General features: G+C 46.2%; 1 long non-coding RNA gene across 1 annotated transcript in view; it reads left to right on the top strand.

Moving 5' to 3' along the window:
* The first annotated feature begins 10,789 nt into the window (after window positions 1-10,789).
* The window catches only part of LOC115298010, a 4,813-nt gene continuing 4,082 nt past the window's right edge, over window positions 10,790-11,520 (top strand). The window contains exon 1 of the long non-coding RNA XR_003911557.1: window positions 10,790-10,841. This is a non-coding gene — a long non-coding RNA (uncharacterized LOC115298010). The remainder of the gene's footprint in view (window positions 10,842-11,520) is intronic.

The raw sequence follows: 11,520 nt of genomic DNA, 5'->3' as shown, positions 1-11,520 counted from the left end.
AGGGAGAAAGGGGTCAGCTCTACCCAGTCAGCGCATGAGGGGTGCTTATATATGCCAGGTGCGTGCTGGGCATTGAGGATTCAGGTGGGTGAGAAGCAGTCCCTGCCTGCGAGGGGCTCATGGACTCTTGGAAACACTGTATAAAAACACACAAGTGTCACATCCTTCTCCACAGAAGGAAATGACTGAGGAAAGCCCCTCAAGGGAGGCCTCCTGGAGCTGGGCCTTGCGGGATGAGTCCACTCGGGGAATGGGGAGGCAATGGAAAGCCACTGAAAGCTTGTGAGTGGGTGAGTGAAACAACCAGGTTTGAGTGTGAGAAAGATCGCTGTGGTCACTCTGTGGTGGATGTAGGCACAGAGCTGAGATTGGTAATGGGGGACCCACGGGGAGGCTGCAGCTGTGGTCTAGACAACACCCGGCGAGTGGGTGTGGGCCTGAAGGTGGGAGCACAGAACCATTACAGAGCCCTTTACAAAAATGAATGTCATCACAAAGAACGTTCTAGAGGTCATTCTGTAGAATCATGGACATGCAGCACATTTGTTTATTTTCATCAGTCACTGCATTTTATCTCCTAGAATATTCTCACTCCATCCTTCCGATGCAGGTTTCTTCTCTGCCTCGCCCAAGCCTACCCCAAACTCCTGGCACCCCATGAGCCCCACTTTGAGCATAACCAGCCCCAGAAAGTTAAAGAGCTTCCTATTGTTATGTCACAAATGTGAGGGCTCTGTCATGCTAAGAATAGCACTAGGAAGTTTCACTGATATTTTCTCATGGTCCGTGTACCCTCTTTTCTCCAAGTTCCTTTTCTGTGTTTATCCATCTTGTCCCATCTTTGAAGTGTCCATTCTCACTTTGGAATGAGTGAGTCATTTAGACCTGAAGGAGAAGCTGTAACCGAAGCACAAGGCTTCCTTACGGTCTCCCAGCGCTCTCTGGAGGCAGAGTAGGTCAGTGGGTCATGCCCGCTGTGGGTATCTGTAGGTATGTTCCCTTGGGTGGGCCAGTTTTCCCAAGACGAATCTTTTAGCCACACAGAGATTTGGAGGCATGGGTTTGGCTCACAGCAAAATGTGTGGACTTTCACTTCATTCGCACTTTCAGAATAGCATCTCAAATATCCCCTTAGCTATTGCTGATATCTCCAATTCCAGAGCCTTCCACTCCACCTTCTGCAGAGAGTAAACCTCTCCTTTCCCACCCATCCCCAATCCAGGGTATTTTTCATTTCACACATTGTAGTTGTCATTTCTAGAAGTTCAGTTTGGGTCTTTTCCTATCTTCTGCTTCTTTACTTAATATAGTCAATCTTTCCTCTGTCATTTTGAGATTTGGAAAGAGTTATAATAGAGTTTGCTCTTTTTTTTTTTTTTTTTTAGTGTTTATCCATTTTTGAGAAGGGGTGCAGAGCAAGAGGGAGACAGAGAATTGGAAGCAGGCTCCAGGCTCTGAGCGGTCAGCACAGAGCCCAACATGGGGCTTGAACTCACAAACCGTGAGATCATGACCTGAGCCAAAGTCGGACATTTAACCAACTAAGCCACCCAGACACCCCTAGAGTTTTGTTCTTTATCTAGTTTTTTTAAGTTACAAAACGTTTTTTTAGAGTTTTAGGTTTACAGAAAAATTTTGCAGAAGATACAGAGTTCCTGTTCACCCTCTCTCTCTTCTTTGCCCACCCTCACACCATTTTCCAATTATGAATTACCGTCTTCCATGACTGTGGAACACTTGTTACAACTGATGAATCAATATTGATACATCATTATTATTATTATTAACTGAAGTCCATAGTTTTCATTAAGGCTCACTCTTTGTAGTATACCCTCTGTGGGTTTTAACAAATGTATTATTAGATCACATGGTAAAAGTATGCTTCATTATAAATTGCCAAGCTGTCCTGCCCAGTGGCTGTACCACATGGCAATGTCACCAGCAAGGAATGAAGAGTTCCTGTTGCTCCATGCCCTTGCCAGCATTTGGTGTTGTCAGTGTTTTGGGCATTTTCCATTCTAAAAATATCATAACTTTTCAAACTTTATCTACCCATTCTATCATCGCTGCCAGTTCTCCATCCAATGCCCCCTGAATGATAAGGTTTTATACTCTGGGGGTGGACTAGGAACATTCCTGGCTCTGTGGAGCAAGGGGGCTGGACCCTCCAACCCTTTAGGGTGTGAGTGCTTTCCTCCCATGTATGCACTGCTCAATAGTCAGCTGAAGACCGAGGGGGGCCCTGCAGGTCTCTGGAGCTCCCTCCCTATGCAGCTGTCTCCTTTCTGGTGCTCTGCCCAGCACTCTCCCAGATTCCCAGCCCCATCTCCAAAACTCAGTTCCCTTTGGCTTCCTCCTTTGTGACTGGAAGCCAGGAAACTCTCTCCTGCCAGGGAGCTGAGACAACCAGAGGGCTCAATTCCTTTGTTTCTCATCTCCTTGGAATCACACTGCCTTTCATGACCTGATGTCCAGTGTCTTTCATCTATTTTGTCTGGATTTATATATTTTCAGCCAGGAGGGTGATGATGGTCCTTTTTATTTAATCTTGGCTGGAAGTGGAAGTCCAAAGATATCTTTTGAATGGAACCAATTATTAATAAAACTAGAGCTTCATTCCTGAGGTGTTCAGAATAGGCAGCTTCCACAGCAGTGCGGTTGTGATACCATGCTATCATGCACTACTCTTCTGCCTGTGGTTGGGTTCAGCTTTGGTGGACCCAGCCAGCAGGCCATGTCATCTACTCCCCCTTTCCCCCAGAAAGGGACCCCCCAATGATGGAGTCAGTGAATCAGCAGGAGAGGCTGTGCCTGGTCTCTCCCAAAGGTCAGAAGGCCAGATCTGTCTTTGGAAAGTGTAGCAAAGGGGAGGAGGTAGGGAACAATGAAATTTTTGGAAAAAGAGGTCACAATATCAGTGCAGTTTTTCTGATTAAAAAGCTTCATCTAACTGTCATTCAATCTTTTGAAGACACTGGAAGAAGGTGTATTACTAATTGGGGAATCTATTTTGGAAGTTTGAGAGTGACCAAGCTGACTGAATGACTCGCTGGTCCTTTATCTCTTATCTCTGGTGGCCTTATGGTACTGCGTCTCTAGGCTGTCCCTCAGCTCAGGTGATGGGAGTCACTGGGCCAGCTTCTTTCTTACATACCCAAAGACTAGCCCTAGTTATCAAAAATGTTACCTTCGTGACAGGATTATCTCTAAAAGTCATTGCAGGGGGCCTGGGTGGCTCAGTAAATTAAGCATCTGACTCTTGATTTTGGCTCAAGTCAGGATACTGGGGTTTACAGTATCGAGTCCCTTGTGGGGCTCTGTGCTGACAGCTCTGAGCCTGCTTGGGATTCTCTCTCTCTCTCTCTCTCTCTCTCTCTCTCTCTGTCTCTCTCTCTTTCTCAAAATAAATAAACATAGAAAAAGTCATTGCCTACTTTCCTGCCTTAGTAAGAGTGATAAATTGACAATCTAATAACGATAATAATAACACTAAATGCGTTTGGCACAGTTTTAAGTGCTTTGAATGTGTTAATTTAATCTTTGCAATGGTGCGAAGTATATACAAGCATTATCACCATTTTGTAGGTAAGGAAACACACAGAGGAAGATTAAATATTTGTCCAAGACATGTAGATAACTGGGCGTAATTTTATCAGTTCTTGGTAACTTGGCGGTATTACTAGGATCATCAAGTATTGGACTGTAGCCATCTACGTGGACACACATATGGAAAGCCCTACAGGTTTGAAAACTGACCTAAGGTCCCCTGAAGTTGGGTTCCTTGGGAGCTCATTGGGGACCCCACACTGGCAGCATTTGCTTTCCTGGGAGCTACAGAGAAAGAAGCTGTGCTTGTTCACGCCAAGCTGTGGAGATACGCCCTTGAAAATGAAGCCTGGAGAGACCGATGTTTATGGGGAGAGTGGGAAACTGGAAACCATGTCCCTGGGGGGAAAAGCATGGCAAGGCAGTGGAGGATACTGAGATGCACAGTGGCGGTCATCGTGGGCTTGCCCTACTCAAGAAGCGAGCATGAGTCTCGTTGCTGCTTCCGTGGATTGGATCAAGCCATTCAGATCCAGCTTCACCTGTGCTGACTAGGTCATTCTAACAAGCACCAAACCTCCCCAGGTGCTAGTTTTCTCAACAGTTGGTAAAAACACCTCCACTGTAGGTAGGATTGACTTAGATTGACCCAGATATGTACATAAAGTGCTTAGCAGAATGTCTGGAATGTAGTAATAACTCAGTAAATGGTCTTAGCTGTTTTTAATAATGAAATTCTGGAGTGAGGCCAAGGGAACAGTTGCCTTTGGTTATATAATACATCCTGTCTATGACTTTGAATTTAGTGTCTGAGCCACAATGGGCAGGTTTCTCTGAAGGGAGCTTGCTCTCTGAATGGGGAGCAGCTGGGCTGCTGCTGGCATGTCTGGTGAGCTCCCACGTTCCCCCACTACCAGGCTGCCCTTCTGAGCACAGCCCCTTCTGTTCAGGCTCCCTGGGGCTCAGCACTCTGTTGCTGGGCTCTGGGCAGTCATGTGACCGGTTCTCACTGTGCCCAGCTCGCTCTAGCAGGGATCAGGCAGCCTGCATAGTGAAGGACTCCTATGTCAGCAGCTCTGGAAGCCAGCAGGTCAGAGAGGAGGCCAGAGGTCCTGAGCTGGAGGCTCCTAGATGCCCAGCAGCTGACAAATCTAGAACAGGGACATCAGACCCAACAGTACATGGCTTAGCCCTGAGGAGTCCAGACTTATGTGGCTCCCACTGGCCCCCGGCTCCTTTCTCCTTGACCCAGCTGTGCGCCCTGTCCAGTAGAGACGGGAGGAAACCACCTTCTAGAAGCCACACCTCCCCCAGCAAAGACCACCAGATGACCCAGAATGGCTGGAATTGGCCTTTGGGCCCCAAAAGCAACCAGCTTTTTCACAGCAGAGAGTCAGGAAGGGTGTAGTTGGAAGGAGTGAGATGGGAAGTCAGGGAGAAGAAAAAACTCAGGATCTCGGGGTCCAGGGTCTGGAGGGAGGCCTGATGGAAACTGTCTTAGGGAATAGTCTGGAAGAGAGAATTAAAAAAAAAAAACCAGTAATTTTATGGGGCACCCAGGTGGCTTAGTCAGTTAAGCATCTGACTTTGGCTTGAGTGATGATCTCACAGTTCATGGGTTCAAGCCCTGCATCAGGCTCTGTGCTGACAACTCAGACCCTGGAGCCTGCCTCGAATTCTTTGTCTCCCCACTTGTTGGGATGAGCGTGGGGTATTGCATGTAAGCGATGAACCATGGGAATCCACCCCAAAAACCAAGAGCACACTTTACACACTATATAATAAATTATATGTTAAAAAAAGATTCTGTCTCCCTCTCTTTCTCTGTCCCTTTCCCTCCTTCAAAAATAAATATTTAAAGAAAATATCAATTTCTCTCTCTTTCTCTTTCTCTCAAAAATAAACATACATTTCAAAAAATGTTTTAAAGGGGCGCCTGGGTGGCTCAGTCGGTTGAGCATCCAACTTCAGCTCAGGTCATGATCTCACAGTTTGTGAATCTGAGCTCTGCGTTAGGCTCTGTGCTGACAGCTCAGAGCCTGGAGCCTGCTTTGGATTCTGTGCCTCCCTCTTTCTCTGCCCCTCCCTGACTCATTCTCTCTCTCTCAAAGTTAAACAAACATTTAAGAAAATAGCAATTTTAGTATTTCTGTATTTCTATAGTACCTCAGGAGAATTGATGCTCCAGGGATTTACTTTTTTTTCCTTTGGCGTCAGAAGCCATGCTTTAAACAAGCTGTCCTGTGGATGTGCAACATGAACGGTGTCTGGAGGCAGAGCAGTGGTGTCCCCCTCAGTCGCTTAGCACCCCCCCAGGAAGCCCTCGACCCGCCTCCACAGGGCCACAAGGACCACAGCTCGAAACCCTTCTAAGTTCAGAGGAAGATGAAGTGGGGCACCCCCAGAAGCAGCAGAGCCCCCCAACACCCCATGCATCCCGCTCACCTTGGGGACAGAGCACCTCTCACCCCACAGCCTAAAAGTTCAATTCTCAGAAACATCAGGGAAACTCCCACAGATTCTGCACTTGTGAAGCCAAATGAGTGAGCTTTTTAAAAAAGTCATTTTTGAGCCAATGAGATGAGAAGATTTGCACTTTGCTTCTATATATTTGTGTAACTACCACCCAAGGTAACCAACAAAACCTTATTGACTCTCAGGAGTCCCTCCAGAGCCCTGCATTATGTCACTTTTCCCATCCCCAAGGGTGTTGCTCTCCTGGTCTTTGTGAATCTTTCCCCCTACCCTTTCCTAGTAGTTTTATGACCTGTGTGTGGACCTCCAAGGTCATAGTTTAGTTTTGCCTGTTTTGAACTTGTTAGAGATGATTCATACTTTCTTTTCTTTTTAATTTTTATTTATTTTCAAGTTAGTTAGCATACAGTATAGTCTTGGCTTCACAAGTAGAACCCAACAATTCATCTCTTACATATGACACCCAGTGCTCATCCCAACAAGTGCCCTCCTCAATGCCCATCAGCCATTTACCACACCCGCAACCCACCTCCCCTCCAGCAACCCTCAGTTTGTTTTCTGTATTTAAGAGTCTCTTATTGGGGCACCTGGTGGCTCAGTTCATTGAGCATCCGACTTTGGCTCAGGTCATGATCTCACGGTTCATGGGTTTGAGCCCCGTGGTGGGCTCTGTGCTGACAGCTCAGAGCCTGGAGCCTGCTTCCAATTCTCTGCCCCTTCCCTGCTCACGCTGTCTCTCTCTCTCTCAAAATATAAATAAAACATAAAAAATTAAAAAAAAAAGTCTCTTATGGCTTGCTTCCCTCTCTGTTTTTCTTACTTTTTGGTAATTTTTTTTAGGCCATCCTTTTTTCAGTTAATGGGATGTTTTAAGGCTCACTTATGTCATTGAGTGGAATATTTTTATTTGCAGGGGATTTTGAATATGTCATGTGCAGGTCCTTGAGTGGGTCTATTAACTTTTTTGAGCTTTGGTTGCCTCATCATAAACTATGGTTCAGAAATGGTTCCAGAGCCTGCTCCAAATTCCTGTCTTGTTGCAGAAAGAGATGATAAGTGTAACACAGGGCTCACAGATCGCTAATGAGAGTGGAAGAGAAGAGAGGGAAACGTGTCTCTGTGAGGAATGACTCCTTTTTCACTGAACGGAGAAATGAATGTATATTGGCAAGCAAGTGATTGCAAAAAAGAAAGAGATTTTTTCCATTAAGTTGGACATTTTACTTTTAAAATTCCAGAAGGGACTTTCTCATTCCAGCGAGTCTCTGAGAGCCTTGGTGACAGAGGCTAAGTGTCTGGCTCTGGTGGATAATAACATCTCAGTCTTCTACCACATTGCTTATGGCCATACAGGTGCCATATGCATGAAACTTACACATAGAAATTATGCCCATCATTTATTCATTCTCTACCAGTCATTTGGATTTTGAAGAACTGAGAATTTGCTGTAATGGCCCCATTTTACCCACTACCTTCTGTCTACTCTACATGGAGGCTTCACCTTTCCTGTCAAGCACTGCCCCTCAGCACCTACCACTGGTCTGCCTCAGCCCACAGCCCCTCTGTGCCCTCAGTCCCGGGCAGGCGCGAGCTGTCCTAGTGGTCACAAACCTTGGCTGGATTGGGTGGGGAAGCTTCACTAATACATAGAGTGCCCAGACGGTTCCTAGACCACACCCTGAGGCCCACCAACCTCCCTGGTGTTCCCGCTGACCTCTCCCAGGATTAACTCTCACCCGTTGAGATCACATGGGAGTCTGTCATGTACAGGTTGTAACATAATCTCCCAATGGTTTTCCTACTGGGTTTTGAGAATGTTTTGGGTAGAAGGAGGTTGAGAGCACCGGGCACTGGTTTGACCTGGACTTGTTTTATTGAAGCCAACATAGACATGATGAATTAGAACTTTTTTTTCTAGAGAGACACTGTCCTGTAGTCCTTTTGGCAATGATGGACATATTCTGTTCAGCTCTGTGCAATATGGTAACCATTTAGCATTTGATTAGCCACTTAGCTACTTAATCTCCTGAGATTAAGGAGATGCATTAAAATTTTTTTGTTGTTGCTTATTTTTGAGAGAGAGAGAGAGAGAGAGAGAGAGAGAGACAGACAGACAGAGCATGAGTGGAGGAGGGGCAGAGAGTAAGGGAGATGCAGAATCCAAAGCAGGCTCCAGGCTGAGCTGTCAGCACAAAGCCCAGTGTGGGGCTCAAATTCATGAACCATGAGATCATGACCTGAAAGGAAGTCTGAAGCTTAACTGACTGAGCCACCCAGGTGCCCCAAGGAGCTGCATTTCTAATTTACTTGATTTTAATTTAAATAGTCACATATGACTATTTAACTACTGTTTAAAAAAAACTACTGTTTTGTTATTGGACAACAGGTTCTAGAGCATGCTTTCCCCATACAATCTTTTCTGAGCACATATTGAACTTTCATGTCTTCAGTACAAAACAAACAAAACAAATGCCTTTCAATTTCCAAGGTTGTTTGTCTCATCTCTGCTTCCTCAACTACCGTTGACTTCTGCAGGCTGCCTTCTGCTCTGCCAATGCACAGAAATTGCAGATAAGGCCACACATGCACTCAATATTGCTACATCCCTGACATCTGACGCTGGGTTATTTCTCTTTCCTCTTACCCTCCAGCTACATTCCTTCGTGCAATACGTCTTTCCTGAGTGTCTACCGTATGCTTGGATTTTGAGTGGGAATGAGAAGAAGGATACCATCCCAGTTCCCAAGTCCCATGTTAGTCTGTGGTGTCCATTTTATAAGTCTGTGAAATTCAAGCTAGTTGGACCACAAACCAGAAATCTGTTTCAGCTTACAATCAGGTGTATCAATACATAGAGATATAGATGATAGATAAAGAGAAAGATAGGTAGACGATAGATGGATGATAGGTAATGATGGGATCTAGATATAATCATAGCAAAGTTTCAAGGGAAAGATCTTTACCTAAATCGTGTGCACAGCATGTTAATATTTTTGATAGTATTTTGAGTGCTGGAGGAGATCTATTCTGGTTCATGGCCCACCCACAGTTTGAAAACCCTGCCCTAAATGCCAGTCCTCCCCAGGCCCTGATGTTACCGTTGACCATCTCATGCAGCCTGCTTTTCTCCAGAGCGCCCACACCCTGGTGTGTGGCTCCAGTGCCTACCCATAGCTCCTGCCTCTTCCTTGGTGCTCTGTCTTCACACAGACTCCCATGTCACATTCTGAGACCCCTGCAGCCTCTCAGACATCACTGGCCTGTCCCCGTCCTTACTCTGGGTCCAAATCTGATTCTATCCCCTTTCCTCAAATCCTGCTCCTTCGCCTGTGCCTACAACAATTCCATCCATCATCCACCCATTTCAGTAGGGAGAAATCCAGAAGGTATCCTGAACGTATCCGCCCCCATTGCTCTGCATGGTAGTACATCTCAGAGAGATCCTGCCCCTCTGTCTCATTGCCACCGCATCAGCTTAGACCCTCCTGATCTCTCAAAAGTTTGCTAATATATCTCAAAAGTTTTCTAAATCACTTCCACCTAATAGCACTTAAAGCAATAATGACAATTTCTACATTGGCACTGTCCAAAATGGTAACCACTAAACACGTGTGACTCTGAAGCACTTAAAATGTGGTTCGTTCGGCTGCAGAACCAAATTTTAAGTTTAAACAGCCATATGTGGCTAGTGACTAGTGTGCTGGACAGTTCAGCTCTAATTGACCTCCCTGTCACTAGCGTACCCTCTCCCAGCTCCTGAAACAAAGAGACCATCAACCAACCCATGCTGACTGAGCTAATGAAAGAAATATAAAACTATGGGAGCCATAGGAAGATGTCAGCAATGCTGTCAATTACCATGCAGTATCACAATCAACTCAATTAAAAAAGAAAAAAAGAAAGAAAGAAGAGGAAGACACCATGTTACACAGCCTCTATGTTAATTGATTAAATAAAATGATTAAAGAAATATTAACTGAGCATTACCATTGGGCCAGGCATGAATGATATAAAGACAAATAAGGTGTAATCCCTGAAGGAGCTCTGACTCCACTGAGAGAGAGACAGCAAGAGCATCACTGTGATCCCGTGCCGGAAGGGCCGAGATGGACCTGTGTAAAACCTGTCCAGGAGGAAGAGCAGTTAACCTGATGCTGAGCCCGGAAGATGGTGACGCAGAGGGGGTGGCAGTGGCATGGCATTTTGAAGGATGACAAAAGTTTGCTGTGCAGAGAAGGAGGGGTACTTCAGTCTAGGAAGGAGCATGTGTGCCTAGTTATCCACTGCTGCCTAACATGGTGCCCCGAAACTTAGCAGCTTGAAACAACCTTGACTGTCTCACACTTCCTTGGAGCAGGAATTTAGGAACAGCTTAGTTGGGTAGATGTAGCCCGAGGGGTCCCTAGAGTCTGCTGTCAAGATGCTGCCTGGGTCCACGGGCACCTGGAGGCTTCCTTGGGGTTGGAGAATCTCCCATGTGGCGGCTGGCAGAGGCCTTTGTCCCTTGATAACTGTTGGCCGGAGGCCTCACTTCCTTACATTTAGTGAGAGTCTCGAGTGTCTCGGTGACATGTCAGCTGGCTTTGCAGAGTAGGTGATGAGAGAGAACAAGCAGGGAGCCTCAGGGCCTTTTATGACCTTGTCCCCGAAGTCACACGTTGTCATCTCTACATTATTTCACCAGTTGGAAGGGGGGCCCAAAGTCCAGCCCACATGCAGAAGAAGGGGAATCAGGCTCACCTCTCAAAGGGAGGAGGATTAAAGAATATGTGGTCTTGTCTTAACACTCTGTGTCTTACTACCATGTACAAAGGCACGAGGTAGGAATATTGCTAGTGTGTTTAGAGGAAACTTGGATGTACATTGTGGGTTGAGTAGATTCGTGTGGAAACACACAGGCTGGTTCCCAATAGGATTTAGCCCCAGAAGAGCTATAAGGCCTCAAAACTGCAGTGCTGGGGTGCAGAGAGGGCTGTCCTGGGGGTAAGTAGTCCCTCCTCCAATGGGTAGCCAGCCAGGCCCCACTGGACCCTGCTGGGGCAGCTAGCCAGGGTTCTGTGGGTCACACCGTCCCACCAAGACCTATCTTACAGCTGGGAACAGGGCGCTGAGTAGTGACCTCGCCCACACATTCTTCTCATCAGCCTTCCTGATGAACTTGGTGAAAACCCAGTCTAAATGTCCATTACCTGATGAGTGGATCAAGAAGATGTGGTATATATATACAATGGAGTACTATATGGCAATGAGAAAGAATGAAATATGGCCATTTTGTAGGAAAGTGGATGGACCTCGAGGGTGTCATGCTAAGCGAAATAAATCAGGCAGAGAAGGACAGATACCATATGTTTGCACTCATAGATCTAACAGGAGAAACCTAACAGAGGACCATAGGGAGGGGAAGGGGGAAAGGGAGTTGGGGAGAGAGAGGGACACAAATCATGAGAGACTATTGAATACTGAAAACGAACCTGGGGATGAAGGGGGAGGGGGAGAGGG

This window comes from Suricata suricatta, chromosome 8 (assembly GCF_006229205.1).
Source record: "Suricata suricatta isolate VVHF042 chromosome 8, meerkat_22Aug2017_6uvM2_HiC, whole genome shotgun sequence".
In the NCBI taxonomy this organism is placed as follows: Eukaryota; Metazoa; Chordata; class Mammalia; order Carnivora; family Herpestidae; genus Suricata; species Suricata suricatta.
Note: the sequence above shows the minus strand (reverse complement) of the source record. Positions and strands in the feature narration are given on the sequence as shown.